Source organism: Taurulus bubalis, assembly GCF_910589615.1.
Source record: "Taurulus bubalis genome assembly, chromosome: 8".
NCBI classification, from domain to species: domain Eukaryota; kingdom Metazoa; phylum Chordata; class Actinopteri; order Perciformes; family Cottidae; genus Taurulus; species Taurulus bubalis.
The window spans coordinates 23,409,409-23,415,529 of NC_136596.1; positions in this window are offsets into that span (position 1 = coordinate 23,409,409).

The following is a 6,121-nucleotide window of genomic DNA, read 5'->3' on the forward strand; positions in this document are numbered from 1 at the left end:
TTGACAATTTGCGGTTTAAAAAGGCAATACTCAATATAACGCAGTATCGTGATAATATTGTATCGGGACTTAAATATCGTGATCGTATCGTGCGACCTGTGGTGATTCTCACCCCTACTCGGCTGTACTTTGTGTTCAGTGCTAATCGACAAATATTGGCATGTTATTAAGCTAAATATGATAAACATAACGAGCATTTACTTTAAGTACCGCCTCGCTGAGCTGCTGGCATGACTTGGCCCTTTGTCTTGTTGCATAATGTCCACCAAGGATCTTCTCTTTCTTCATGCATCGTCTCCGTAGAGCAGAAGATTTTATGTGAAGCTGTTTTGATGGGACGTCTTTACTTTTTAGCCACTTCGATGGAGCGTTGAAGTGTTTTTTATTTATATTTTCTTCCTCTGACCTTGTGACTTGCTCCTCTCCAGACAGTAAAAGTAAAGAGTAAGGAAGACGACAACAAAAATTCCTTCAGTTGACTTCTTTTTTTTCATTCCTGTGAGTTCCTCCCTCCTCGCTGGGATAATTGAAAGGCTTTGAGGCCGGCTGAACTCAGCAGGCTCACGTAGGACATCAAAGGGGAAACGAACCGTTCGGACAGCGCCAGCTGGGGGTCAACAGCTTCAGCGCTGCCGTGAGCGCCGGTGTAGCCGTGAGCGCCGGTGTAGCCGCGGCGCTGAGGACGTCCGGCCGTCGTCGGCACAGCAGCCTCTTCTGCAAAGCCTCAAAGGCATTTCTTAATGAGGGCCAGATGCAGAGCGGAGACGACAAGTAGCCGTTCGATCACGCCGGTAGAACAGACATATATATGCAGCATTCATCCTGGTCACTTTGGTCTTCTTCTATTTTTGCAGAGATGCTTCCACATAAAATGCTCCACACGCTGTTGCGCAACACAATCCGTGTTTTCGTGCCCCTTTTTCTGCAGCTCCAAAATAAAAATATCCCAGTTTCTCTCCAGGCCTTTTCCACCTCCATTAACTCGTTTGCCTCTGCTTTTTATTAGGGGAAAAACAAGCCTGTTGAATATTCAGCGCAGCGTGTTTGCGACCTTTACGTCTCTCTCTCTGTGTCCCTCTCCCTCCCTCTCTCTCTCTCTCTCTCTCTCTGCTTCAAGCTTTGTGTTGTTGATGCACAAGTTACAAAACCAGCGCTTTGTGTTGTATCTTTTTCCACAGAGGAAAATGTGAAGCGTCGCACCACATCCTGTCAAGTTGGTCCCTTTTTTATACGGCTAACAAACAGGTCTAGACTCGCTGGGTGGCATTCAGGCCGGTTTGACAGTAACAACACTGGTTGTTTGATTTTCTTCTTTTAAGAAACATTTATGAACTTTAGCAACTTCTAGAATTCCACAATTTTTTATTTTCACGGAGTATTTCCCAAAGAAGTGGCAACCTTGATCTCATCTCGCCCTACATTGTAATGCAGCTTTGAAGTCTGTACTAATTTGCCACCATGTGGTTTTAAAGCTGAAGTTTTATTTGACTTCTGACTCCATGAAGCGTTTTTATTTCATCTGTGGTAATCCAGTCTTGGATTTTTCTTTCCGCTCATTGCTCAATTATTTTGGAAACTCAATTACTTTGGCAAGTTGTGATTTCCACTCCATTTTCACTTTGTCGTCATCTGACAGCTTGGTGCACTTTTAACAAGTTGTGATGTCTGTACAATAATAATCACTTGACAGACAAAAGAAATAACATTTCAATGTAATTAAAGTTCAATAAAGACAGGTATTGGGAGGGGAATAAGTAAATTCTCACTGGATTCAAAATTAGACTTCGCTAATTATATAGTTGTAGAAACTAGTATTTCTTCTCTTGATGTACTTAATTTGCCTGTTCAGTATAGAGCTGTAACTATCAACCAGATTGTTTTCTTTATTATTTAATTAATCAGTCGCAATGGAACGATGCACACGGACGTCATGATGGTTTTACGTTGCAGCGCAGCAGACGGTGATGTCGCACGACATGTCGTCGGTGTGGAAGTTCTTCAGCGTCAGTGAAGAAGACTTAAACGGCTGTAAACCCAAAAATAATCTGTGGAGGAGCAAACTTAAAAACATTCAGAACCACTAACTGTTTATCAATTTATCAATAAATGTTTCATGAAAGAAAAGTTACAAAAATGCTGGTGTCTATGCTGTCCATTATAGTTCTTGGAAAGACAAACCATTTTAATCAGGAAAAATGTATATTAACCGTCAGCTTTATCTCTAAATCAGTTTCATTGCTGGGTTGTTTGCATCTGTTCTGTCTTTTCCTTAATCCTTTAAATCACAGCAGATCATTTAATCAGCTGCCTTTTTTAGAGCGTACACACACACACACACACACACACACACACACACACACACACACGCCCCGTGAAGAGGAACCTGACCTGAGTCCCTGTAAATCAGTTGACGTGCACCTGTAGCTCCTGTCATATTTATGCAACAGCTGAGGAGGAACAAAACAAGTTGTTCTGGTTTGCGTCGCTGCCTTGTTTTTATTCCTTTTACACTCGTGAGTCTCCTTGATCGCATCGCGCTGCTCTTCAACCCGTTTGTCTGTCCGGTTAAAAGCAGATCATATGGTGAGTGTTTTATATCTTTTCTTTGTTCAAACTAAATTGATTGATTTTCACCTGTAAACTCTTTGAAAACGACTTTCTAAGCTGAATTATGCCATTGTCGCTGCTTCTGTGATACTGCAGCAATAAACGGAGCTATTGAATAATAACTTTCAGCTTCAGTTGGTAAAAAGACCAAACTCTTGGTCAAAGGATGTAATGCCTCTAAAGAACTATAAATCTAACTGATTGATATAGAGCTAATTTAAGTGTGGATTTTAATATGCCAGTCCTCACTAAGGCAACTTATTATATACAAGTTATCATTACGTAACATTTGGTGCATTTACAGAATAAACTTTTTTGGTTTTCTTCCTCCTCCTGATAGTTTTGTAGAGGAGATCCCTGAAATGGGTCTCTTCAGTGAACCTGCATTTAGAGCATTTATTTTGACAAATACCTTTTTAATTACACTTCTGCTTTTAATTTGAAGGGAAAATTCGCCATTTATTTATTGTGGATGTCCACCGCTCTCCTGCTGTGCCTACATGTACCAGGATGCATTGCGTGTGAGCGGGGAAATATATTTACAACTAAACCGAACAATATATGCTCTTGAATTTAAGTTTCTCTTGGGCCAGACTAAAGCGGCCTTAATGCCTCGTTAACTCCTCATTGAACACACAAACTTGATGGAAACAAAACTCACCAAATAGTCCTTGGTTTGCATTTACACTGTCAAAACTTTAAATCACAGTAAGATGTGTAAACATGCAAACACCTCGGAGGGCAATTTGTGCAGAAAGCTCCACCACTTTTATTTTGGAAAGCAACACATCTCTGGTATAGTCCCAGGTGTCCTTGGCTCAGATTTAGTGATTGTGGCTTCCTGTTGATTCTCCGTCTTCACCTTCAGCTGCTGTGTTGGTTAATATTTCACCGCTCTCTCGCCGCCTCGCTAGCTGCTCTTCAGCCACGAGTTGAAGGTCGGGCGCAGGCTCTGAGCTCGCCGAGCGCTTCACCTGGAGGCCCGGCTCGGGTCGGCTCTGCCCTAAACAGCCTAAAGCCCTGCGTCCTCTTATAGGACACGGATCGTTTGTCTGTCATTTGAGGAAGTTGTCTAATCTTAGCGGTGAAACTTATCCCTCCTCCTCGCTCAGGGGGCGGCCGGGTTTAGACTCGTTCACGGGGTCTCGGTTAGTGTTTGCTACCTGTGAGCTGTGGGAGGACGTTAGAATGAGAGATGCAGGTAAGGGGCACGGTTGTTATTAGATCTCAGTGCTGTTGGTATCAGCAGTTTATAATGATGTTTATAACGACCCTCTTTTGTTTTTCTGCTATAGAGCAACATGGCATTCAGTTAAAGAGCCACATATTAAGGAACTCACTTTTATTAGCATTCCTTTGACGACCCTGAGGAATACACACGCTCTCTGCCTGTTGCACAATATCTCAGGATAACTGTGGATTCACTTGATAATTAACTTAAAAGACTTCCGTATCACTAAAACGGTCCTCGAGCTATCGGTTATTGCAGGTCAAATCCTGCAGGATCCGATGCATAGTCGGACAAACTTAACCGCTTTTAGGATGGAAAGTCCTCTGATTTCTTCTGTTCTTATTCGACTGCTGCTCAGTCGTTGGTAGAAGCAAATGGACGCTTGGCATCAAAATGTGCAGATTTTATTGAGAACAACTTCCTGTTTCGGTGTCAAGAGCACAATAATGCAGCCTATAAATTCATAATTTGCTCCCAGTGGTCACAGGGATTTACAAGAGACATGGTAATGACTGTAAATAGAAAACCTACAATGTCATAACAAAGATTTGTAAAAATATTCTTTACCCAATAAAAAAATTTGATTTGAACCAAACAAATAATTTCATCGCCTCTGCTCATGAGATAAAGGAAAGACTCTCAAAAGCCAAAAGAATAAGATCTCATGTGCCAATGTCTTGCTTTTTTATTTTCTTTGCTTGCTTTGTGTATCTGAGGATTTCCTGCTCCTTCCTTCAGGTTTGCTTTCTTGCAGGCAATGGAACCGGACGCTTGGGAGATGTTTGGTCAGTCTAATGTGTGGTTTTTTTTTTTTTTTTTTTTTTTTTTTTTTTTTTTGCATGACGTTGGCAAGAACGCTTTGCATTTTGAGTTGAATTTCTCGGCATGAGAGCTTTCCACTTACTGTCGAGCTGGGGATCTGCTCGTAGGTGAGCTCGTTGTCCCGTTTTTTAAATATTTACGCTTGTCGTCCGTTTGAGCTTGTCTTCGTTACGAACCCGCCTGCCAACGGGAGATAAATGGAGACGCTTCAGAACAGTGTCGTGTAAGTTTCGACCCTCGGTTCGGCTTCAGTGTCCGTTGCACGTCGGTAACGTGGCGTCAATAGGGCAGAGATGCATCTTGACTCCTTCTTTTGAAGGGGCGTCCTAAAATATGAGTTTGTTATTAATGTGTTTTGTTTTAAGTGTTTTTCAAAAGAAAAGTGATATTTTCCAAGAACCGCGTTGAACCCGATTGGTCCAGTTACTTTAAAGCCTTCCACCTGTTGTTGAAAAGCAGCAAAGCCATTTTTATAAATGAGTTGATTTTTCTCCGAATGTTGCAGTGTAAAAGTGGCTGGCGGAGGAGGGACCGTAGACTAAATAGATTTCCGTCTATTTGGATGCTGGAACAGCCTGCTGGGCTCGGAGTATCTTTCGTCTCCGTATCGGCGCTATAAACGTTCCTCTGGGTGACGGACAGGTTGGATTTAGCCGCGGTGGCGAGATGACGTCACTGCGCTGCTTTATTTGGCTGCGTACTGTAAACAAGGACTTGCATGTGCTGCTGAACGCTGGCCTGCAGAGTGACTCTTCCAATGAATCCTAGCTTCTCTTTTTTTTCTTCGCTCAGCTACACGTTAATTTCTTCTCCGCAATGATAATGGCAAAAAAAGAAGGAAATAAAACGCATCTCCCTGTTTCTAGGGGTTTATTTTGAAGGTGTATGGTATTTTCCCAGTTTGTACTGATTTTAAATGTGCCGCCAGCGCTCTACGGGTCGGGGGATCCAAGGTCAGCCGTCCTACTGAGGTCACGGAGGGTATAGAAGGAGCCTGCGTCTTTCTGAGCCAGCCTTACTCCTCCAGATGCTCCTCATTTAACAAACCAGGCCTCTCTGTCGCCCATAAAGTCGACTTTTTATGAAGGAGAATGGCTCTTTTGTCTCGGCTCATAGTGTATCCATTGATGATGACCAGGCCCGTGCACACTAGACCTCTATGTTCATAATGTCAGATGCAAACACACCTGTGGAAGAAGAAAAAAAGCTTCCAGTGGGCTTCAGCTGTCGGAGACTAAAAGTTTTGTCATCGAACACAAAATAAATGTTGGATGGAGACGTTGCATGCACTCTAGTAAATGTACTTAGTAATATTCCTGCAAAGTACAGTTTTGAGGTACAATGTTCTGATGCTTCTACTGATCAGAAACGTTTATTTGCCAGGAATGTTTACGCAAACGAGGAATTTTTCTTGGTGGAAGGTGCATACTTTAGACATGAGACGTTAGACGAGACGATCAA